This window comes from Rhinopithecus roxellana, chromosome 16 (assembly GCF_007565055.1).
Source record: "Rhinopithecus roxellana isolate Shanxi Qingling chromosome 16, ASM756505v1, whole genome shotgun sequence".
Lineage (NCBI taxonomy): Eukaryota > Metazoa > Chordata > Mammalia > Primates > Cercopithecidae > Rhinopithecus > Rhinopithecus roxellana.
This window is the reverse complement of record NC_044564.1, coordinates 89,342,617-89,368,359: the sequence shown is the minus strand read 5'-3', so window position 1 is coordinate 89,368,359 and position 25,743 is coordinate 89,342,617. Positions and strand designations below refer to the sequence as shown.

The 25,743-nt window shown below is 41.0% G+C and overlaps 1 pseudogene; it reads left to right on the top strand.

The window, feature by feature from the left end:
- Nucleotides 1-25,743, top strand: part of LOC115893875 — a 121,269-nt pseudogene that overhangs the window by 30,839 nt on the left and 64,687 nt on the right.

Sequence of the window (25,743 nt, the reverse complement as noted above, 5' to 3'; positions counted from 1 at the left end):
GGTGGCTTATGCCTGTAATCCCAGCACTTTGAGAGACTGAGGTGGGTGAATCATGAGGTCAGGAGTTCAAGACCTGCCTGGCCAACATAGTGAAACCCCATCTCTACTAAAAATACAAACAATTAGCTGGGTGAGGTGGTGGGCACCTGTAATCCCAGCTACTCGGGAGGCTGAGACAGGATAATCACTTGAACCTGAGAGGTGAAGTTTGCAGTGAGTGGAGATTGCGCTGTTGTGGAATCAGGAGGACCAGAGACAGACCTTGAGGTGTATACAGGAGGATATCTTTATTGAGTGTATTCAGGTCCAATGGACTCAACTTTTGACAAACTGGCCCCAGAACAAAGACAGCACTTGACTTTTTTTATGCACACTTCAAAAAGGGGGTGGGCTAGCTTGAAGCAGGCTTACAGTTAGAGTGGTGTGAAAGCACGGATACAGAGCAGAACAATTAATTAAATTGTGACAGGTTCATAACTCAGGATTACACATGACCTTTGCCAAGCAACCCAGATGTCTGTTAGCTAGGTTTTGCTCTAAAGAGCCGTACACTAGTTTATCTCAAGTTTCAGTATACGAAGTGATGAAAAGTAGATCTCTGGATGAGACCCTGTGTCATAGAGTCCAATGGAAGGGGAGAAACAGGATAATAGAAAAGCCACAAAAACTAGACAAAAGTTATTATTTGTTTTTTATAGAAAAAATAAACTTTGTTTAAAGAGAAATGGTAAAGAGACATGGAAAGACTAAAACTTACAGGTGAATACTTACAGAGAATGACAGTATTTAGCTCAGCCTGAAGATAGATGAGGATCAAAAATGTAATGGGAACTAGTAAGAGTTTTCTAAAAATCATCTTAATAAGACGTAATTTAACTTGGAATATCTTAAACTATTAATGACAATGTTTCTAGAGCATCTTTAAAAACTAAAATGTAAATATAGCTACCTTTATTTTTTTTTACTAACCCTTAGTATTTTATGTGTAAAAATTCTCATTTTTAACAAACGTTTTTGGCAGTTTAAATTTCAGAAAAAATAATGATGGAAGTGTGAATCATTTTTAGCTGAGGTTTTAAGAAAATGACTATTTTTGAAATCTGTCCTTATTGGCATCAGGTTTATCAAATGCACTTTATATACTTGCCTAAATACATATTATTCATCAACTTATGAGAAATAATTTTTTTTTTTTGAGACGGAGTCTTGCTCTGTTGCCCAGGCTGGAGTGCAGTGGCCGGATCTCAGCTCACTGCAAGCTCCGCCTCCTGGGTTTACGCCATTCTCCTGCCTCAGCCTCCCGAGTAGCTGGGATTACAGGCACCCACCACCATGCCCAGCTAATTTTCATATTTTTAGTAGAGATGGGGTTTCACCATGTTAGCCAGGATGGTCTCGATCTCCTGACCTTGTGATCCGCCCGTCTTGGCCTCCCAAAGTGCTGGGATTACAGGCTTGAGCCACCGCGCCCGGACGAGAAATAATATTTTTTAAGTTAGAAGAGGGTCTCTAGATTTTGCAAAAATAATTTTAAACCCTTTGTTTTCAAGCCTGAAGAAAAACACGAAGAATTCAGAAAACTTTTTGAGTTAATATCATCACTGGACTATAATGTGGATCAAATAAGAAAGAAAAATCATAAATTAGAAGAAGAGACAACTGGGTATGGTTTTCATATTGTAGAACATTTTAACCATTTATTAATTGATTTAACTCTAACTTTACTTGACTAAAACCTAGATACAAATTCATTTTATGTCTGCATTTTCATAATTAAACGAATTCTATTTTAAAATGTATTTCAGAAACTCACAACGCAACTTTATAGGCATGTGAGCAGGAGTCCATGACCCTTGCACTTTTTTGTTGGAATTATTAAAAAATCAAATTTCAGTATAAAAACACAATAACTGATGAAAAAATAGATCTCTGGATGAGACCGTGTGTCACAGAGTCCAATGGAAGGGGAGAAACGGGGCAGAAGTCAGCTAAGCTGCTATGGCGAGGTTGGGATGAAAACATTCATCTTAAAAATATGTGAAAAAAAAAGAAACAATGCAATCTCAAAATTTTTTTGAATGCCAAAACATTACACTTATTTATTTATTTATTTATTTATTGAGACAGTCTGGCTCTGGCACCCAGGCTGGAGTGCAATGACACGATCTTGGCTCACTGCAACCTCCACCTCCTGGGTTCAAGTGATTCTCTTGCCTCAGCCTCCTGAGTAGCTGTGATTACAGGAGTGCACCACCCTGCCCGGGGAATTTTTATATTTTTAGTAGAGACAGTGTTTCACCATGTTGGTCACACTGGTCTCGAACTCCTAACCTCATGATCCACCTGCCTCGGCCTCCCAAAGTGAGGCATGAGCCATTGTGCTTGGCAATGTATTCTTTAATGGTTTTGAAAACAATAATGACAATGCTTTGGGCATGTGATGTCAAGTGCACTTTTCATTACCTAGTTTGAATTTTTATTTCTGAAGATATTTTTGCTTTATTTGGTCATCTTTTCTTCCTTTTACAGTGTTCTTCTCTGCTGCATTCAAATTTTTTTAAGACCTATTTGTGTCATTCTTTTAACATCAAAAGTTATCTTGATATATAGCTTGTATTTTGTTTCTGCTGCTTTCTTTTGCTTTTAGGCATAAAATATATCATGGAAATTTACTCATTTTACACGGGTACCTCCACTGTATACATGAAGTATACATCTTATTAAGCTTTTGTTTTACAGAAATAAATTATCTATATGTATAAATATATGTATAACCTAAAGAAAAAGTAAAATGAGCATTCATGTTTTGATCACAGATTTAAAAAGAAAAATGGAATGTGTCTTTGAAGTCCTGAACACAGCTAGTTTTCTATTTATTTACTGAGCACTTAAGTTGGTTCTCTGATTCTATTCAACATTTTTCTGTCATTGTCTTTCTCTACATGGTTTTGTATCTCTTTAATTTTGTTGGATTATGGCAGTAAAGATCTCTAGATCTCTTCTTCAAAGTCTTTAAATCATCACATATCTGTCTCCACCTTTCCTTTTTTCTAAAACTGCCTGTTTTCTTTTTCTCCGCAACTCAGATATTAAAGATGTATCCTTACTTCTCCTTCTCTACATTGAATGATCTTCTTGATGCTTTTTGTGTGTACTGTTTTTTCTTGTTGTAGACTGTGGTCAACGGATATCAAAATGTATTTTTGTGTCTTTTTCAAACATGTATGTGTTTTACTTTTTTTTTAATCTTGGTTACTCATCTCTGGGTTATGGCATATATTTACTAATAGGTTATTTTATCTTAGCATACCAAAAGGGATGTGAATATTTTATTTATAAAAAACTGTATGGTTAGGCCAGGTGTGGTGGCTCATGCCTGTAATACCAGCAGTTTGGGAGGCCAAGGCAGGTAGATCATTTGAGGTCAGGAGTTCAAAACCAGCCTGACCAAAATGGTGAACCTTATCTCTACTAAAAATACAAAATTAGCCAGGCATGGTGGCACATGCCTGTAATCCCAGCTACTTGGGAGGCTGAGACAAGAGAATCACTTGAGCCCAGGAAGCAGAAGTTGCAATGAGCCATCATCACACCATCGCACTTCAGCCTGAGCAACAAGAGTGAAATTCCATCTCAAGAAAAAAAAACAAAAAAAACTATATGACTGTCTTATCACTTTATATGCCATAAAATTGTTGTTCATATTATTTATCTAAGATTATAATTTCATATAGAATGTTTTCAAACTATGTTCAGTTGAAACTGAGAGGATCATAGTTTATAGATTTGTTTCTTTGATATGCCATAACATAATATCTGTTTAAACAATGATTAAATATTTATTCTTACAAATACTTGACTTACTACTTCTGTACATTTCTGCAGATATAAGAAATGCCTAGAAATGACAATAAATATGTTAAATGTATTTGGAAATGAAGACTTCAGTTGCCATGGAGACTTAAATACAGATCAACTGAAAGTGGATATTCTGTTTAAGAAGCTAAAACAGAAGGTAATTAAAAAATAATTATTTTATCTTAAGGTCTAGATTATATATGCAAGATGTGCAGGTTTGTTACATAGGTAAACATGTGCCATGATGGTTTGCTGCACCTATCAATCCATCACCTATGGATTAAGCCCCACAGGTGTTAGCTATTAATCTTGATGCTCTCCCTCCTGACCCAAACAGGCCCAGGTGTTTGTTGTTCCCCACCCCAAGTGCATGTGTTCTCATCATTCAGCTCCTACTTGTGAGAAGATGCAGTGTTTGGTTTTTTGTTCCTGAGTTAGTTTGCTGAGGATAACAGCTTCAAGTTCATCCATGTCCCTGCAAGGAGCATGATCTCATTCATTTTGTATGGCTCCATAGTATTCCATGATGTATACATACCACATTTTTTTTTATTGTGTCTATCATTGATGGACATCTGGGTTGATTCCATGGCTTTGCTATTGTGAATAGTGCTGCAATGAACATACAAATACATGTATCTTTATAATAGGATAATTCATATTCCAACATAAGGTAATTTTAAATCAGTTTGGGGATTAAAATTATGTAATTTGGGGAAATATTAATGATGGATAAACCCAAATTCAGCCAAAATATCTTTAAGGAGGTTGATTCTGAGCCAATATGGTGACAGTGGCCCTGGATTACTGAATCTCAAGAGCTCTTGAGAATGTTTTATGAGACAGTCAGATTACAGTTTGGTTTTGTACATTTCCAGCAGACAGAAGGTGTAGGGAAAATCATAAATCAGTATGAGGAAGGCAGACGTTGGCTCAGCCTAAAAGTGGGACATCAAAAGGAGGAGCTACAAGTCATAGGTGGGTTTTGGGGATTCTTTAGGTGACAATTGGTAAAGAAATGTGTTGTCTAAAACTGGAAATAGTAGAAAGGAAGGCCTTAATTAAGATAAGGTGGTTACAGGGTTAAGGTCTTATTATGTAGAAAAGCCTCATAGCTTGGCAGCCTCAGAGAAAAATAGAGGTAAAAATATCTTTCACGCCCGGCGCGGTGGCTCAAGCCTGTAAATCCCCAGCACTTTGGGAAGGCCGAGAACGGGGGACACCGAGGTCAGGAGATCGATACCATCCTGCTATACGGTGAAACCCGTCTCTACTAAAAAAATACAAAAACGAGCCGGGCGAACGGGCGGTCTTCGCCTGTAGTCGCCAGCTACTTCGGAGGCTGAGAAAGGAGAATTGGCGTGAACCCAGAGGCGGATCTTGCAGTGAGCTGAGAGCCGGCCCGCACTCCAGCCTGGGCGGCAGAGCAGACTCCGTCCAAAAAAAAAAAAAAAAAAAAAAAAAAAAAAAAAAAAAAAAAAAAAAAATCTTTTCACACTTTGAATGCATCAGGCTCTTAGTTAATTTTCCCTAGATCTGGGAAGACCTAGAAGGGGAGAGATTGGGCTACATTAATGAAGACTTCTTACAGATGCAATTTCCCCCACAGAAGACAGCCATTTCAAAATATGTCAAAAATATGTATATTTGGGGGTAAAATACTTTGATATTTTTCAGCTTCTTCTCTCTGTGATGCTGTACCAGAATCACGTTAGAAAGTAAGCCACATCATAAGAGTTAATAAAACCTATCTGATGAGATTTGATAGTTTGAAGGGTGTGATTCCCAGACCCTTTAGATAGAAACTGGGGCAAAAGAATACAAGGTCTTGCTCCTCAATATAAATCTCTTAGTGCTTTAAGCGGTGAAAGATTTTTCATTTAATTTTACGGACTTGATGCTAATAAAAAGGATACTTTAAAATATATATATATATATATTCTATACAAAAGACATGCTGTTGATTCTCTTATGTCTTGAACCCTGGCCAGTGATCTGAAACCAAGCAGCCCATGTCTCCAGATCACTAGTATCAAATAAATTTCGGGGTGCAACAGGTTTATTGATAAATAATTAACACACCATGCAATTCACTCATTTAAAATATACAAGTCATTGACTTTTAGTATTTTCAGAGAGTTATGCAATCATCATTACATCAATTTTAGAACATTTTCATCACCTTAAAAACAAACCCCACATCATTTAGCCATCTTCTAGTTTTCCCTTCCTCCCTCAGCCCTAGGGGAACAACCCACCTTCTTTGTATAGATTTGCCTATAAGCCTCTGAAATAAAAAGCAAGTGGTCTACTGTGACTGGCTTATTTCACTCAGCATAATTTTTCATGATGCATCTGTGCTATAGCAGGTATTGATGCAGGGGTTTTGCTCCTTAGTACAGCTAAATCTGGGTTCTTCTCTCATGACCAGGAAAAATTAGGCACATGGACACATTGAAGGGTGAGGAGGACAGAATTTATTAAGTGAAAGGGAAGCTCTCAGCAAAGAGAGGGGTCCTGCAATCAGATTTCCACCTCACAATTGAATACCAGGACCAGCACACATGAGCTGAAGAGGCCAGGCTCCTCCTCTGCATAAGGCGTGACTTCCTGGTGGCTCCACCCCAACCCCCCAGTGCATGTGGGCCTCTGGTCTGCTGCTGGCATGTCCAGGCAAAACCCTGTGCAGATTCCCTTATCTGCACCAAATGTTTTGTCTGGTGTAGACACTTGTGGGCCCGGTTGGAGATTCTCCGGGGACTGTGCTATATCTGCCTAGGCATTTTGCTGTCTCCCACTTCTATCACTATCAGTACTTAATTTCTTCTTATTGCTGAGTAATATTCCACTGTATGGATAAATCAAACATTTTATGTATCCGTTCATGAGGTGATGGACCTTTGGGTTCTTACCACTTTTTGACTCTTATTAATAATGCTGCTGTATAAGTTTTTGTGCTTGCATATGTTTTTATTTTTCTGGAGTATATAATTAATGACTGGAATTTCTGGGTCAAATGGTAACTTCATGCTTAACCTTTTGAGTAGCTGCCAGTTTTCCAAAGTGACTGCACCACTTTACATTCCCAGCAGCATTGGATAAGGGTTTTAATTTCTTTACATTTTTCCTAACACTTATTTTCTCTTTTTTATTGAACAAAGATTTCATCCTGTGGTGTGAAGTGATACCACAAGGTGGTTGTGATTTACATTTTCCTAATGACTAATTACATTAAGCATCTGTTAATGTGCTTATTATCCATCTTTATATCTTCTTTGCAGAAATATCTATTCAAAATCTTTGCCCGTTTTTTCAATTGGGTTATCTTATTATTTATGAATTGCAAGGGTTCTTTCTATATCCTATATATGTAAGTCCCTTATCAGATATATGCTTTTCAAATACTTTCTTCTACTCGGTGTCTTACCTTTTCACTTCTTGATACTGTCTTCTCAGGCACAGCAGTTTTCAATTTTGAAGTCCATTGACTCCATTTTTGCTTTGGAGTCAAGGCTAAGAAAACACTGCCAAATGCAGTCACAAAGATTTATACCAATGTTTTTTTCTGACAGTTTTACAGTTTTAGCTGTTACAGTTAACTGTTTTATTTTGAATTAATTTTTAAATATGGTATTAGGTGAGAGTCCAACTTTATATATATTTTTTTGCACATGCATACCCAGTTGTTCCAACACCATTTGTTGAAAAGACTATTCTTTTCCCTTTCTGTTTTTTTGTTAACCTTGTATAAAATCAGTTGTAAATGCGGAGGCTTATTTTTAGATTATCAATTCTTAGTTTGTTTATGTCTATTCTTATACTAGGACCAAATCAAATTTAATGAAAAGGTTTTTTTCAATCATGTTGCATATTACCAGTTGTCTTATGTCATAATAAAAATTAAATGTAGTGGAATATCTTTAACTTCACCTTTTGTGTCTCAAAGGAGTCTGTGGCCAGCTTATACCTTACTTACTCTAAGACATGATGGCAAGTCAGGCTTACAAGATACACTTTCTTTCTTTCTTTTCTCCATTTAAACCTTTAGTCTCTTATCCAGTGCCTCCCTCCATAGTTTCGTTTTCAGTAAATTTTGGTCACAGGATCTGCTGACATAGTCTACTGTTTAGTGCATTATGTTTTACTAACTCATTATAATTCATAGAATCATCCATAGATGTTTACCATCCAGGAAGGAGAAGTTTAAGTCTGAGCTGCCAGCTTTCCTCAGTGGAAATCAAGTGAAGTCATCATCTTCCAGTTCGCAGATCCTCTTGCCACGTGGTAGCTGGTTCTCTTGAGTAGCACTGTGGCTAATCCTTTTCTTGGTGCAGATCTTGCATTCTCAGAAACCACAGTTTCTGTATTGACCTCCTTAGACTGAAACAGAGATGCACAGCTCTGCTTTCTAGCTCACTAGAGGATTCTTGGAATAAAAAGTTTAACTCATTCCAAGAAAAGTTTTAGGAGCGCAGCAGTTAAAAATCAGGTAATATTCAGCAATTTATCAGAGACAAATGGTAGATCGGTATTTTGAATTTCAAAATTTCAGAGCCAAGTTGTGTGCTATAGAGAAGCATTGTGGTGTAACATAGAGATGGGATCGTCTTAACTTCTCCATACAAACAAGGTTGGAGTAAAGTAAGGGAGAAATTGCATTTGATGTCTTAACACTCAAACCTCACTATGTTTATTTTACTTCTGTGAAGTCTAAAAATCATTTCATAATGTTCTCCTTATTTCCTCCTCATTGAGAAAAAGGAAAATGAAAATTGAATACTAGATTGATTAATAAATACTCAAAGCTTCTTCTCTTTTTTCTTTTTTCTTTTTTTTTTTAGATGGAGCCTCGCTCTGTCACCCAGGCTGGAGTGCAGTGGTGCAATCTCAGCTCACTGCAAGCTCCACCTCCCGGGTTTGCGCCGTTCTCCTGCCTCAGCCTCCTGAGTAGCTGGGACTACAGGGGCCTGCCACCATGCCCAGCTAGTTTTTTGTATTTTTAGTAGAGATGGGGTTTGACCCTGTTAGCCGGGATGGTTTTGATCTCCTGACCTCGTGATCCACCCGCCTTGGCCTCCCAAGCTGGGATTACAGGCGTGAGCCACCGTGCCCGGATCAAAGCTTCTTCTTTTAGAACTTTCGGCCGGGCGCGGTGGCTCAAGCCTGTAATCCCAGCACTTTGGGAGGCCGAGGCGGGCGGATCACGAGGTCAGGAGATCGAGACCATCCTGGCTAACACGGTGAAACCCCGTCTCTACTAAAAAAATACAAAAAACTAGCCGGGCGAGGTGGCGGGCGCCTGTAGTCCCAGCTACTCGGGAGGCTGAGGCAGGAGAATGGCGTAAACCCGGGAGGCGGAGTTTGCAGTGAGCTGAGATCTGGCCACTGCACTCCAGCCTGGGTGACAGAGCGAGACTCCTTCTCAAAAAAAAAAAAAAAAAAAAAAAAAAAGAACTTTCGTTAATTGAAATCACGTAAATATCTGATTTTGGTTATGTAACCAAGTATTTCTAGTTGTTTTTCAAATCATATGTCTTCTTGCTTCGCAGTTTTATTTCATGAGTTGAGGGGAAATTGTAAGGAGACACCCTTGCCTTGTTATCAAAGTTCATAATTGAAGGGGGTTTTAGGAAAAGTTCCTCTTCAGCAGCTTATGTCTCTCTCCTGGTTATCTGCTGCTTCTCAATAATGTTTGTCATCAATAAATTAATCTCAACATTTATTAGATTCTACTTTAAAGGAGAGTCTTTTCTGCTGTATGTTTCTTGTTGTCTCTTTTTAAAACTTATTTTTCTAACAATTACCCAGAGATTTTTAGCTTAAACGAAAAACATTTATTTAGTTCATGAACCTGTGGTTTGGAAAAAGCTTGGCCAGGACAGCTTGCCTCTGCTCCCCTCAGCTTCCCTAGAAGCAGCTGATCACTTGGGGAAATGGCATCATCTGAAGCTTTGCTCACCCGTGTGTTTGATGGTTGATGCTGGCCATTGGCTGGAACCTTGCTTGGGGCAGGCAGCATGAACACTGACACTGGCACTCCCAGGCTGTCTCTGTGGCCTGATCTCTCTCACAATCTGGGGGCTGAGTTTGAAGGGAAAGCAGTCTGAGATAGGGAAGCCACATGATATCCCTTTTACTGCATTCTATTCATTAGAAGGAAGTCAGTAAGGGTGGCCCATATTCTATTCTTTTGATGGGATAAATATAGCTTCTCTTTTGTTTTAATTGACATGTATATACATAATTTTGGGCTATAGAGGGACATTTTCATACACGTATATAGTGCGTAATGATCAAGCCAACTAGCATATTTACTACTTCAACCATTTCTCATTTCTTTGAATTGTGAACATTCAAAATCTTCCAGCTTTTTAAAAATATACAATAAATCATAGTTAACCATATTTGCCTAGAATACCACAGAACACCAGAACTCATTCCTCTTATCTAACTGTAATTCTGTATCCATTAACCAGACTCCCATCCCCTACCTCTGTGAGCTTTTTTATTGTTAAGAGATGAGGTCTTGCTAGTGAAGCCTGGTATCCGGGCAACTGTAGTCACCCAGACTAGAGACAGTGATTTGATCATAGCTCAATGCAGCCTCAAACTCTTGGGCTCATGTGATCCTCCCACCTCAGCCTCCTGACTAGCTAGGATTGTGGACATGCACCATTGCACTTGTCTGATTTTTCACTTGGTAGAGATGTCTCTCTGTGTTACTCAGCCTGCTCTGGAGCTTTTGGTCTCCAGTGATTCTCCTGCCTTGGTCTTTCAAAGTGCTGGGAAATTACGGCATCAGCCATGTTGCCCAGCCCTCAGTTATGCTTTTCTTTTTTTTTGAGATGGAGTTTTGTTGTGTTGCCTGGGCTGGAGTGCAGTGGTGCGATCACAGCTCACTGCAAACTCCACCTCCTGGGTTCGCACCATTCTCCTGCCTCAGTCTCCTGAGTAGCTGGAACTACAGGCTCCCGCCACCACGCCCAGCTAATTTTTTGTATTTTTAGTAGAGACGGGGTTTCACCATGTTAGCCAGGATGGTCTCGATTTCCTGACCTCATGATCCACCTGCCTCAGCCTCCCAAAGTGCTGGGATTACAGGTGTGAGCCACCATGCCCCACCTCAATTTTTCTTTAGCTTCCACACGTGAGTGTGAATGTACGGTATGTATCTTTCTGTGTCTGCACTTAACATAATATCCTCCAGACTGATCCAAATGGCCACAAATAAGAGGATTTCATTTTTTATACGGTGAATAGTGTTCCATTGTGTATGGGTACCACGATTTTTGGTCCATTCATTTGTTGATAGACACGTAGGTTGATTTTTTATATCAGTTGTTGTGAATAGTGCTACAATGAACATATGAGGACACAGGTATCTTTGTGATCTATTGGTTTTTTTCTATTGCCTGAATACCCGGTAGTGGGGTTGCTGGATCCCTCGACAGTTCCATTATTAGTTTTTTGAGAAAACCTCATGTTGTTTTCTAAGTGGCTTCACTAATTTACCTTCCCACCAACAGCATGTAAGAGTTTACTGTTCTCTGAAACCTCACCAGCGTTTGTTATTTTTTGCCTTTTCTATGATAGCCATTTATTCGAAATGGAGCAAGAGTATATCACATTGTAGGTTTGAGTTGTATTTGCCTGATGATTAGTGATACTGAACATTTTTAAATGTATTTATTGGCCATTTGTATTTCTTTTCTTCTTAAAAAAAGAAAGCTAATCAGATCTTTTGTGCAGTTTTGAACTCAGATTATTTTTTATACTGTGAGGGTGTTTGAGTTCCTTGTATATTTTGGATATTTACCTTTTATTAGATGAATAGCTTGAAAATATTTTCTTCCATTCTACAGGTTTTCTGTTCACTCAGTTGTAGTACTGTTTATCTATCGTTTGTTTTTTACCTGGGCTTCTGATGTCTTACCCATACAAATCTTTGTGTAGACTAATGTCCTGAAGCATTTTCCCTGTGTTTACTTATAGTAGTTTGATAATTTTGAGCCTTACATTTTAGTCGTCATTCGATTCTGAGTTTATTTTGCTATATGGTGTTAGATAGGAAGCTAGTGTCATTCTCCATATGGGTAGTTTTCCCAGTGCCTTTCATTTGAAGAGGGTGTCCTTTCCCCAATGTATGTTCTTGGCACCTTAGTCCAAAATCAGTTGGCTGTAAATATGTGGATTGATTTCTAGGTGCTGTATTCTATGACCTTTACCCCAAGAATCATTACCTCTTAAAATGCAATTCAAATTAGCATGAAACATTTGCAGTTTAGGGAAAGGCTTATGGCATCAGAATCCTTATTTACAGGATTCATTATTTTGTGGTTTTTTGAGATATGATCTTTGTCTGTCTTCCAGGCAGAAGTGCAGGGATGTGGTCATAATTCACTGCAGCCCTGAACTCTGGGTACAAGCCATCCTTTTGCCTCAGACTCCCAACTAGCTGGGTCTACAGGCCTGAGCCACCATGCCTGGCTAATTTTTAAAAAAATTTTTTGTAGAGATGAGTGTCTTACTATGTTGCTCTGGCTGATCTCAAATGGCCTCCAGTGATCTTTCTGCCACAGCCTCCTAAAGTGCTGGGATTACAGGTATGAGCCACCAGGCCTAGCCTAGAGTATCATATTATTTTCAAAGTCTTATTCTGAGAGCTATTTATTGACTTTGGCCTAAATAACTCAGTGTGACAGCTCTGAACCTTTTTTTGACAAATTTTGGGGAGTGGCCGTGAGGAAGGGGTTGGACACTTTTCACTGAGAGAACACTCAGTGCCGTTTCAGGAGGAACAAAAACGAATCGTCGGAAAAATAAAAAGATCAAGTGCAGGCGTTCTGTGGCAAAGATGATGATAGTAGAGCATGTATTTTTGTGACTCATGGTAGCTTTAACTTTGTTCTTAAAATTCTGAGTAATTTAAGGGTTCACATTTGAAGACTGTGCTACATTATTGATAACATGTTATTGCAAGTACATGCATTTCAAACTGTGTTACTGGTTTTGAATTAGATTATTCGCAGCCTGCTTCACTATCAAGCTCTATTATTTTATTCATGCAGTTTGATGATCTTACGGCCGAGAAGGAAGCTGTATCTTCAAAATGTGTCAATTTGGCTAAAGACAATCAAGTTCTTCAACAGGAGTTTTTATCTATGAGAAAAACACAAGAGAAATGTGAAAAACTTGAGGAGGATAAAAAGATGTTGGAAGAAGAAGTATTAACTCTTAAGACACACATGGAAAACAATATGGTAGAACTTGGTAAAGTACAAGAATATAAATCGGAGCTAGAGGAAAGGACAATGCAGGCAATAGAAAAATTGGAAGAAAATCCATTTACAGGTTAGTTCCTAAAGTCAGGCAACTTTATCTGTAATGTGCTCTCATTTGTTTCACTGCAAATTATATTTTGGATATGTATATATTGTGTTTCCTCTGCCTCTCTTACAGCAATTTGCTTTGTAGAGTTCTGGAAAATAAGTGGCATCTTTTTTTTCTTTTAAATATTTTAATTTCCATTATTATTATAACAAAATCAGTATTTCAAAGTAATGATTCTCACTATAGAGTCATTTGATGATTAAGACCAGCTGGCATAAGATAAAACTGTGATTTAGAAATTACGTGATACTTTTGGATTGGTCTTAAGCTACGTTGTTCATTGTTTACTTTTTAAAATTATACATGGATTCTATTTTTATAGGACCACATTACATTAATACTAACATAATTATGATTTCAAATTTTTACAAATCAGACTTAATTCTGAATTCAGTTATTAGTTTTGTTGATATTGCTGATAAATATTTTAAGCTTCAGCCTCTTTTTAACATATTCAAAATTGCTCTTTGAATCACTGACTCAAAATAAAAGGCAGCAAACATATGGTAACTAGGTTATAATTGTTTTAAAAATGTATTCTTTTCATTTGTTTTAGGAACAAGCAAAATATGAAAAACAATTAGAGCAGTTAAACAAGGATAATACGGCTGCACTAAATAAGAAGGAACTCACACTTACAGATGTGGAATGTAAATTCTCCAACATGAAAACTGCTTATGAAGAAGTTACAACCGAATTAGAAGAATATAAGGAAGCCTTTGCAGTAGCATTGAAAGCTAACAATTCCATGTCAAAATTTTTTTTTTTTTTTTTTTTTTTTTTTTTGAGAAGGAGTCTCGCTCTGTCACCCAGGCTGGAGTGCAGTGGCCAGATCTCAGCTCACTGCAAACTCCGCCTCCCGGGTTTACGCTATTCTCCTGCCTCAGCCTCCCGAGTAGCTGGGACTACAGGCGCCACCACCTCGCCCGGCTAGTTTTTTGTATTTTTTTTAGTACAGACGGGGTTTCACCGTGTTAGCCAGGATGGTCTCGATCTCCTGACCTCGTGATCCGCCCGCCTCGGCCTCCCAAAGTGCTGGGATTACAGGCTTGAGCCACCGCGCCCGGCCATGTCAAAAAATTTAACGAAGTAAGTCAAAACACACTAACAGAAAATGAATTAAGCTCATTAATTTGTTTTGAAAGTATAATTTTTAGTGAGATGGCTTCAGGAGATCAGTAGGAAGTGACTGCTAATCTGATAATGTAATTTTGGAAAACAACGTTAGTAAATAATCTTACCTTTAAAATGTTCTTCAAGGATAGTTTCTGTCAGAAAGAACAAGCCCCACCTCCAGTGCCTTGGTCACAGTGCTGGGGGCTAATTGCCTTCAGAGATGCTTTAGTTCTCTTTGATCACCAACCAAACAATCTGGTTCTCCCCCAGGAGTTGTTGCTCTGAGTTATTCCTCAGTGCCAAATACTTAGTTGTTCTTAGATCATGGGTGAAATGTACAAGGGTGAAACCTGAAACTGGTTTACTAAACACAAGTATTTCTAGATTATTTTTGTTCATTTTAGTTTTCTTAATCTACATTATTTAAGGAGTACAACATGATGTTTTGATATAATTATTTATAGTGAAGTCGTTCTTATAGTCAAGCAAATTAACATATTCATTTTCCCATATAGTTACCCTTCAAATACAAGTATTTCTAAAGGAATCTGTAGAATCTTACAAGTAGAGCTATTTTAGAAGGCAGCTAGGTTACCTGTTGAGCTATACATCACTGATAGCCATTTCTCTTCCCTGTCGACTTTGAACTTCTTGTTCAGTAGAAATCACTTTAGAAGCACATATACTTATTTAAAATGATTTTAAAATTAAAATTGCTTACAAGAGGTAGGCTCTCACACATCTTCTTGTGGAAACGCTGTTTAATGGGTAATTTGGTTTACTCTTAGGGCAACTTTTTAAAAAATGCAAGTCGTTAAGAATCATTCAAGGAAAAATGAAATACTAAGCATTTGTCTTTTCTGTCTTTACAGATTGAATAAGAAAATAGCAGTGATCAGCACCAAGCTCCTTATGGAGAAAGAGCGGATGAAATATTTTCTCAGCACTCTTCCTACAAGGCCAGACCCAGAGTTACCTTGTATTGAAAATCTTAATAGTATAGGACTCAACAGAAAAGATACTTCCAAAACGCCCATAAGAATTCCTACTTCAAACCCACAGACTTCAAATAACTGCGAGAACTCCTTAACTGAGGTTAGTTATATGACTGTTTCTCTTTTGGGTTTCATTTCTTTAATATAATTCTTGTTTATAATTTGGTGAAATACTGAGTTGTTCTGTTGACTTATGCATGTTAAGTAAAGATTATAATTAGCTGTGTTAACACAGAAAGGAAATGGGAACTTTACATTTTTTAATTCACTGGAGCTCTCATTTTCAAGAGATACCCATTTGCTACGTTTATTCAATAAATGTGACTAAACTGACACATTTAAAATTTCTTTAAAAGCTGCATTTAAGTTAGGTTTTAGAAATTGCATGTTATTGCCTAATAACTGACGGTATACTTTGAGATGCTTTGTCTTACTCTACTTGATTGTAGTTTGTCTGTAGTTCACATCACTTTTTTTTTTTTTTTTTTTGAGACGGAATCTTGCTCTGTTGCCTAGGCTAGAGTGCAGTGGCATGATCTCAGCTCATTGCAACCTCTGCCTCCCGGGTTCAAGTGACTCTCCTGCCTCAGCCTCCCGAGTAGCTGGGACTACAGGTGCCCACCACCACACCTAGCTAATTTTTGTATTTTTAGTAGAGATGGGATTTCACCATATTGGCCAGGCTGATCTCGAACTCCTGACCTTGTGATCCACCCACCTCAGCCTCCCAAAGTGCTGGGATTACAGGGTGAGCCACCATGCCCAGCCCATACCACTTTTTTTTTTTTTTTTTTTTTTTTTTGAGACGGAGTCTCGCTCTGTCACCCAAGCTGGAGTGCAGTGGCCAGATCTCAGCTCACTGCAAGCTCCGCCTCCTGGGTTCACGCCATTCTCCTGCCTCAGCCTCCCAAGTAGCTGGGACTACAGGCGCCCGCCACCTCGCCCGGCTAGTTTTTTGTATTTTTTAGTAGAGACGGGGTTTCACCATGTTAGCCAGGATGGTCTCGATCTCCTGACCTTGTGATCCGCCCGCCTCGGCCTCCCAAAGTGCTGGGATTACAGGCTTGAGCCACCGCGCCCGGCCACCCATACCACTTTTAAAGTTTCTTTGCACCATCTTAACTCTTCCCACCCGTAATCACAAGTGAATGACTGGCAACCAAACACTTAACCACACATAGATATTTATTATTTAATATAATCCAAAATAAGTGCATTTTATGAATTAAATAAACAAAACACTGAAAGACTCATTTCCATTCTTCTGTTAAAAGATTTGTGCTTGGCCAGGTGCAGTGGCTCACGCCTGTAATCCCAGCATTTTGGGAGGCCGAGGCAGACGGATCACCTGAAGCCAGGAGTTTGAGACCAGCCTGGCCAACATGATGAAACCGTGTCTGTACTAAAACTACAAAAATTAGCCAGGCATGGTGGCAGGCACATGTAATCCCACACGCAGCAACCCCATTACTATACCAGGGGTTTACCTGAAGGAAAATAAATCATTGTAACAAAAAGATGCATGCACCTGTATGTTCATTGTAGCACTGTTCGCAATAGAAAGACATGGAGTCAATCTAGGTGCACCCAAGGATTGGGTGATTGAAAATCCAAGGTGGATTGGAAAATTCCATATACACCATGGAATACTATGCAGTCATGAAAAGAACAAAGTCATGTCCTTTGCAGCAACATGGATACAGCTGGAATCCACTATCCTGAGGAAACTAAGGCAGAAACAGAAACCAAATATCTTGTTTTCACTCATATGTGGGAGCTGCACATTAGATGCACATTGGCGTGAACATGGGGACAGTAGACACTGGGAAATAAGAACGGGGAGGGACAGAGTGGGCCAGGGTTGAAAAACTACTTCTTGGGTCCTATGCTCACTACCTGTGTGATGGGTTCAATTGTACTCCAAACCTCAGCATCCCTCAATATACCTTTGGAAGAAACTTACACAGGTACCACTTTAATTTAGAATACAAACTAGAAAAAAAAAAAAAAGCAAGAAAAATTTACTATAAAAATTCTTTTCTATAAGAATATAAATTTTTTTTGGGAGGCTGAGGCAGGAGAATGGCGTAAACCCGGGAGGCGGAGCTTGCAGTGAGCTGAGATCCGGCCACTGCACTCCAGCCCAGGCAACAGAGCGAGACTCCGTCTCAAAAAAAAAAAAAAAAAATGTGTATATATATATATATATATAAATTTTTTTAAGAAAAAATTTATTGAAGTAAAAAATTGGATTGAACTTTTATAAAGGACAGAGTTTTGCTAAGAATTTCAAAGCAATGCATTCATTGCAAAATATGACTTTAATTGTTTAACTTTTTCTTTCTTTCTTTTTTGAGATGGAGTTTCGCTCTGTCACTAGGCTGGAGTGCAGTGGCACGATCTTGGCTCACTGCAACCTCCGCCTCCTGGGTTCAAACGATTTTCCTGGCTCAGCCTCCCAAGTAGCTGGGACTATAGGCACACACCACCATGCCCACCTAATTTTTGTATTTTTTAATAGAGATAGGGTTTCACCATGTTGGCCAGGATGGTCTCGATCTCTTGACCTTGTGATCTGCCCACTTTTGTCTCCCAAAGTGCTGGGATTACAGGCATGGGCTGTCATGCCCTGCCATTGTTTAACCTTTGTACTAATAAAACACCACCTTTCTAAAATTATGTATATCCAACAGACCAATATTATCTATTTTTGTCAGATTACTCTAAACAGCATTACACAGATACATCCCCTATTATCTAAACTTAAAATAAGTAGAAATTTTACTTATGTGATTATTTTTCTATTTAAGCAAACTTCATGTTATGTCTAGTCACTAAAAATACTAAAGGCCACATTTTGTAAGTGATTTATTATTCTCACGATAATGTCTCTTGTTTAATTTAAACATTATTTTTTTTTTACTTATTTTAGGTGGAGCCGGACTGTGTAGAACAAATAATTAGAGAAACAAAGAAAAGTATGTTGCCAAAACTTATTAATTAAATTTAGGTTTATTTTAGTAATAAAGTGTAAATAGCAAATGGCATTCCTTTTCATTGTTGGGTTAGTAGATACTATGTTCAGTATCTTTTTCTTACACACACATCTAATGAAAGATGTGAAAACTAAAACTTTCACAGTGAAGCGTATACTTATGCACCATTAATTCATCATGTTCCATAGCTTAAAAAATTCCCAAGAAGTGTATCCATCTCTTTTTCACTGACTCTACAATTTCTTCACTTTTGCCATCCTCATGGAACTGTCAGCCAGCACACTGAAAGGGTTCTCCGAAAACAACGGCATCATCAGGTTCTCAGGGTTCTGGTAGAGACTGAAGGCCAACAGACCTCAGACTCATTTAGAAATACTTAACTGAGCAATAACCGTTCATAAGCAGTCACTTGACAGATGATATTTTAAATCTCCTGTCGTTGACTGTGTCATTGACTTACATCTGTTCTCAAGAAAAGTTCTAAAATTTTCACCATGAAATAAAAACACCCATCTCAATGTAATTCTTGTCAAGTTACTCAGCCTTGTCTCTCACCACTTACTGCACTCTGCCCTTTGCTGTAGCACCTGCCCTTTGCTACAGCAAAGTGCTGTAGCAAAGTGGACGGAGTAGAACTCTGCAGGGCTCTTTCTCACATCAGGCTCTTTGCCTTTGCCTTTTCCCTCTATCTGGCAAGCTTTTCCTTGTCCTTCAGGCATCAGCCTATGTATCTCCTCCACCAGAAAGCCCATGATATTGACACAAAAGTGGGATAGATGTCCTTTCTGTGTGTTCCAGTAGTGCCCTGCTGTATACCTGTCATGGTATCTGTGACTCTATATGGACATTGCCTGCCTGTCTGTTTTTTAGGTTATAGCATATGACTGTTGAGAGGTGGACCATGCCATCTTCATCTTGTAATTCCAGTGCTAGTTTCAGTACCTTAGAACGTGGCTGTTGAGTACATGAATGAAGAATGAAAAAGCTGTGATATTTAATCACAGTTAGAATTTATGCTATGTGTAGATTATTTAATAGTAATTTTGGATTGTAATTGTACATACATATTTCTCATTCTTATTAACTCTGATAATGTTCTCAACACTGTACATTTTAAACTCACACTTAGTTAACTGAAATGTTTTAGGTAAAGAACATAATTCTTTCTTTTTCTTTCCAGCTTTTGCTGTGTTGGGCACTTGCTCCCATCTACTTTCTTCTCTAGAATCCACTGGTAAGCCACATCTGATGAAGAGAATATTTAACCAGAAAATCTTAAGGAAAAGTTGTATGATTTAAAAGATAATAAAACTTTATTACTGGGCTATTTATATGAAATTTTAATTGTTTCTCATAAAATATATAACATCACAATCTTTACTAAATTTTTCATGTACTAGAATATTTCTGTGTCATATGTATGATGAAAATTTATATGATATTTTAAATGACATTTTTTAGCCTTCTTAAGTTTTAAGTGGATCTTGCAAATGAACACCAGTATTACTGAGTTTGGCATACTCAAATTGCCCAAATGTCAGCTGTTTAAACAGCCAAACAACCAAGTCATCATTGACACTTTAGTAAAGGTCATCAAAGGCTTATTTGTATTTTACGGTTTTTATTACTCTATGTAGTAGGAGACTTAAAGAGTACCTACCAGGTTTGTCCATACTAATGTTATGATTTTCAATGTGTAGTTCAACCATTTTTTGTGTGGAAATACTTTGAGGCTCTGTAAATATCTGGTTACTCCTCAAAACCCATTAGATTTAGCATTTCGTGGGTGACTTGTGTTTGAACAAGTATTACTATGATGGTTGCCAGATGATTTTCTTGTTCTCTTCTTTGTTCTACATGGAGAAATAACACCAATAAATAAGACCGGGTGCAGTGGCTCACGACCGTGATCCCAGCACTTTGGGAGGCCAAGCCAGGCAGATCACGAGGTCAGGAGATCGAGACCATCCTGGCTAACAAAGTGAAACCCCATCTCTACTAAAAATACAAAAATTAGTCAGGCATGGTGGCGGACGCCTATAGTCCCAGCTACTCGGGAGGCTGAGGCAGGAGAATGGCGTGAACCCGGGAGGTGGAGCTTGCAGTGAGCCGAGATTGCACCACTGCACTCCAGCCTGGGCAACAGAGCGAAACTCTATCTCAAAAACAAACAAACAAAAACAATAAATAAAGGAGAAGGGAAAGCTCATGATTCTTGCGCTCCAGTTCCCCAAGATTAGGCCAGTGGTAGACATTTCAAGCTGACTTTATGTCTTTTTGATTTGTCCCTGTTACTCTGTCAGCACTTTTTTACTTTCTGGCATAAAATGTTCTAAGCTAATCTTGTATTTTCTCTGCCCCAGGGCCGGAATGAGTGATTTTTCTTAGAAGCAGAGTTGGAGCCACCGAGGAAACAGGTGAGCACTCCCCAGCACACACTAGTCCCCAACAGAAGAACCACTGCCTGCATCCACTGAGATACCAAGAAACTAGCAAAGGGCCTTCTAGCTGTCTGGGGACAATCCTCGTGTGGTCTCTGGCTCAGCCTCAAGGGTTCTGGATTAGTCTCTCTGCAACCTCCATGCTGTGTCTCTAGATCAGGGCTCTCCGGGAAGGGCCTGGGAGACCCAGAAGAACAGGGTGTCTTGTCTGCCAAATGTCCCTTCCTTCTTCCCACTCTGACACTCAGGAATAGGCTACATGGCATGTCCAGGCAGTGCCAGGCCACCTCACTGTGTCCTTTGAGATGGGCCCAGAGGGCCTTGGGGGAGCGAGTGTGAAGCTGGGTACCTGGAGCCTGAGGCTGACTGTCCCTCCCTGTGTCTTGGAGGAGAGCCCTTGGGGCCCAAGAAAACCCCCAAGGCCTGACCTCTGGGCACACATGCAGGGAGGGAGAGTCTGTGGGCTGATGGGGGCATTGTAATGAGACTTTGAGCACCACTGCTCAGGGGCCTCAGCAGTGGACCATGGTAAGAGATGACCTGGTCATCAGGACCTGGTCAGTTGGGACCTGATCAGCAGGGACCTGGTTAGCAGTGGCCTCCTTAGTGAAGGCCTCACCAGTGGGGACCTGGTGACCTAGTCATTGGAAGCCTAGTCAGTGGGGACCTGGTCAGTGGTGGCCTTATTAGTGGGGCCTGATCGGTTGGAACATAAACTATAAAAAACTGGTTGGTGGGGTCTACTCAGTATATTAGGGGCCTGGTCAGTGTGGGGCTTTAGTGGCTTGCAGCCTGGTTAGTGAGGGGCTGGTCAGAGAGGGCTTGGTCAGCTGGGCACTGATCCATGGAGAACTGTTCAGTGGGGTTGGGGTGAGCGGCAACCTGGTAAATTGTGGTCTTGTCAGTGGGAACCCAGTCAGTGGGGAACAGATCAGTGGGAAATTGGTCAGTGGGGTCTGGTCCATGAGGCCTATTAATGGGGGCCTGGTTAGGGAGATGTGATCAGTGGGGACTTGGTCAGTGGGACCTGGTCAATGGAGGAGTGGTCATTAGGGGCCTCATCAGTGGGGACCTGGTTGGGGGCACCTGGTCAGTAGGAACCTGGCCAGTTGGCCGCTGTGTGACCTCAGGCAGGGGGTTTGTCTGTGGAGCCTTCTTGCCTCCATCTGTAGGGAAGCTGAGTTAGGGCACCCTGGAGGGTTGCTGGAAAGAGAATGTGAGAAGATGTATTGAATTCAGCACTGCTTGGCAGAACTACAACTTTACACACGACCTGGGTTCCACCTAGAGAGGGTGCCAGCCCTCTCTGCTCTGCCCGGTGCCCTTCCTCTGTCTGCATCCCCAGGACAACCCTCAGTGGGGAGGGTAGAGATTGGGGAGCACTTGTGGAGGCTCTAATCCTGGCCCTGGGCCCTGGTGGTGACAGTGATGAGGATGTGGGTGCACCTGTGAGTGGAGCAGCTAGGCCTGGCCAGAGAAGCAGGACACACACCCACCCATATGGACACACACCCACCCATATGTACACACACGCACACGCATGCACAAACACAATGCATGCACACGTGTCAGTTCAGGGGATAGAGGACACTGACTCTGGGCCCTGTTGACCCAAGCAGGCTCCCATTGTGGTGGATTGTGTCATCCCACAATGTCGCTGTTGCTGAGTCCCCATCGCCTCTGTGTTGTGGAGCAGTAAGAGACACACAGCAGTCTGTGAGTGGCTGTGCGTGAAGGACTGTTTTCTAGGTGAGAGGCATATCTCAACACAGCTGACTAATCAGACTCAGGTGAGTGGAACCTGCTCTCTTCCTCCTGGCTTAGGGACAGTCGCTATCAGGTGTGTGGTTTTGGCCTCTGGGCAGCTACTGAGGGTAATCCCTGAGCATTCACCAGGTGCCTGTTCTGTGCTGAGAGTCATCTCATTCATCCTCACAGCAATTCCATTCTGCATCTGCTCTGGACACCCCAGGACCACCAGGACAACCCCATCAGGGCCCTGTCACCAGGTCCAGTCCGGCTCCATGATACCAAGACACAGGTCCAGAGACAACCGCCCCGCATGGTACCTGCATCTGACCCCACCTTGGTGGGTAGGGATGAGCAAACATGGAAGAAGCCAGGGCAGCACACGGACAGCTGCCCTGCAGCCCCAGATGGCACCTGGCCCTTGGGACGTCATTCTCAAAGGGGAAGCTGGAAACTTTGATGTCCCTGGAGGGAAGGGTAAACGTGGCCTCCCAACAACCCTAGCAGCCAGCAGCATGCCATACATCTTCTCACCCAACCTGTGGGACAGAGGCCCCCTCCTGGGGAACAAGATCCATATCTAAAGGGTCTTGACCCAGTCGGGCCTCATCCTGGGCCCTGGGAGGGGAGAGGCACTGTGGGCCCCCAGCAGCAACCAGGATTACCACCCAAGGGACTCAGCCTTCTGTGGCCCTGGCCAGACTTAGAATTTGGCACAAGATAGGACAAGCTCACTCAGCGCAGCTTGTTAATACCCAGGGCCTGTGCATGCCAGGCAAGGCCAAGCTGACTCAAAGAGCAACCAGCCACCTCTGCAAGGGTGTGCCTGGAGCAGGTAGACCAGCCACCAACCTCACCCACTCAAGGAAGCGGGGTGGCCAGGTTTCCACAGACTGAGTAGCTATCCCCTGATGGCTGATGGAGCGGAGGCCTGAGGAAAAGCAGATGGCACTGGGGCCCTACCTCCAGGGCAGAATTACTGATTTACCCTGACTGGCAGCGAGTGAGGTTGGTGGCTGGTCCACCTGCTCCTGGCACACCCTTGCAGAGGTGGCTGGTTGCTCTTTGAGCCAGCTTGGCCTTGCCTGGCATGCCTCAGTGCAACAACTGTGCTACAAATGGAGCCACATAGAGAAAATGAGCAGCAGGCTCAGGAGCAGGGTGTGCGCTGCCCTTGGGGCCCCAGTCCATGCTTCAGGGCTCCTACAGCACTGTGGGCTTCTTGGGTGCCAGGAGGCAGACCACAGGCCATCTTAAGGACGACTCTATGCTCAAGTACAGAAAGGGCCCAATCTGGTGGATGAACCACACGGCCAGCTTCTGGCTGCGGGCACAGTGCCACATCTTCCATCACTTCCTGATGTGCCCCACCAGTGCTGAAGAGACAGCCTGGAGACAGGGCAAGAGGAAGGCTGAGAAGGATGAGATGGTGAATTCCAGCTTCTTCCTGACCCTGAGCCCACCCCCAGGATGACCCTCAGCCTTTAGGAGTGGGAGAGCAAGATTGACAGCTTCGAGTGATTCACCAAGAAGATGGACAGCAGGACACTCAGCTCAACTTCACAGCCAGTGAGTTGACATGCAAGCAGATGACGGTGACAGGCTTTAAGAAAGAGCATCAGAAGGCAGCCAGTTCTTCAGCCTCGGCCAGGTCTTGGAGCTGGAACAGGCCGTCATTTCTCCAGAGATGCCTTCAACACCGTCAGTGAGCTCTTTGCCAATCAACCCAGGCAGGACCTGGACCCAGTCATGGACCTGGTTGGGGCTGTCCTCAGGGACACCAGGCCAACATCCTAGACATCATCCACATACACAAGGAAGCTTTTACCAATGTCACGAAAAGCAGGCAATGTGGGGCAGAAGGGAAGACAGAGGTGCAGAGGCTGATGACATCAGAATCACAGGAACAGGATTTCTTGGGACACTGTGGCTGAAATTCACCATTTTCATCCAATTTGAGTGAGAAACATGGACTCACGGATGCAGCATTTCTTGCAACAAGAGATACTATTTTTTCAAAAAGTCACCCAGGAATTGATAGTGTTAAATGACTAGATACTCCTTTGTGGACTGTTTCCAGTTCAAGGATACTTTCTACAGCAGAATAATAACACTAAAAAAGAGCTAGTGCCAGCTATTGGTGGTAGGACAAGGATGCTTTTGTTCTCAGTTGAAACTCAGCTGAATATAGAATTGTGTAGGAAACAGTAAATATGGTGATAGAATAGAAAGAGTAGCAAACATGAACTAAATCAGGCTATGAATGCCTACACCAGCAGTATAACTTTTGGAAGAAAGATACCACTTACTTTATTGCTTTTTAAAGTATGAATATTTTAGTGTATATGCTGTAGACTTCAAACCGTGTGAGGAGTCTCAAAGAAGCTGGCTGGATAAAGCCTGCTGTGGATGTCTTTATACTCAAAGACTGATGATGCAATTCAAGTATGTGTCCCCACCAAATCTCATGTTGAATTATATTTCCTAATGTTGAAGGTAGATCCTGGTCTAAGGTGATTGAATCCTGAAGGCAAATTTCTCATGAATGGTTTAGCAGCATCCTCTTGCTACTGTCCTCACAATCATGAGTGACTTCTCATGAGACCTGGTCATTGAAAACTCTGTGTCACCTCCCTACTCTACATGTTTTGCTCTTGCCATGTGAGACAATTCTCTTTCTTCGCCTTGCACGAAGATTGAAAGATTTCTGAGGCCTCCCAGAAGCAGAAGCCAGTGTGCTTCCTGTCCACCCTGCAGAACCATAAGCCAATTAAACCTCTTTTTCAAAATGAATCATACAGAAAATGGCAAATGAGGACTGGAGCATTGCTATAAAGATACCTGAAAATGTGGAAGCAGCTTTGGAACTAGGTAATGGACAGACATTGTAGGAGTTTGGAGGGCTCAAAAGAAGACAGATAGATGAGAAAATGTTTGGACCATCTTAGAGACTGGTTAAATGGTTGTGGCAAAAATCCTGACGGAAACATGGACAGTGAAGGCTAGGCTGAGGAGGCCTCAGATAGAAATAAGAAGCTTTCTGGGAAATGTCTTCCTTTTGGATATGGAAAGCTTACACAATGCCTGTACCATCATTGTACCTTAGAAGCAGTGAACTTGCTTTTTATATCAGAGGCTCATAGGAAAAAAGAGACTGGAGCCTTAACTTAGATGAGACTTTCGACTTTGTAACTTTGA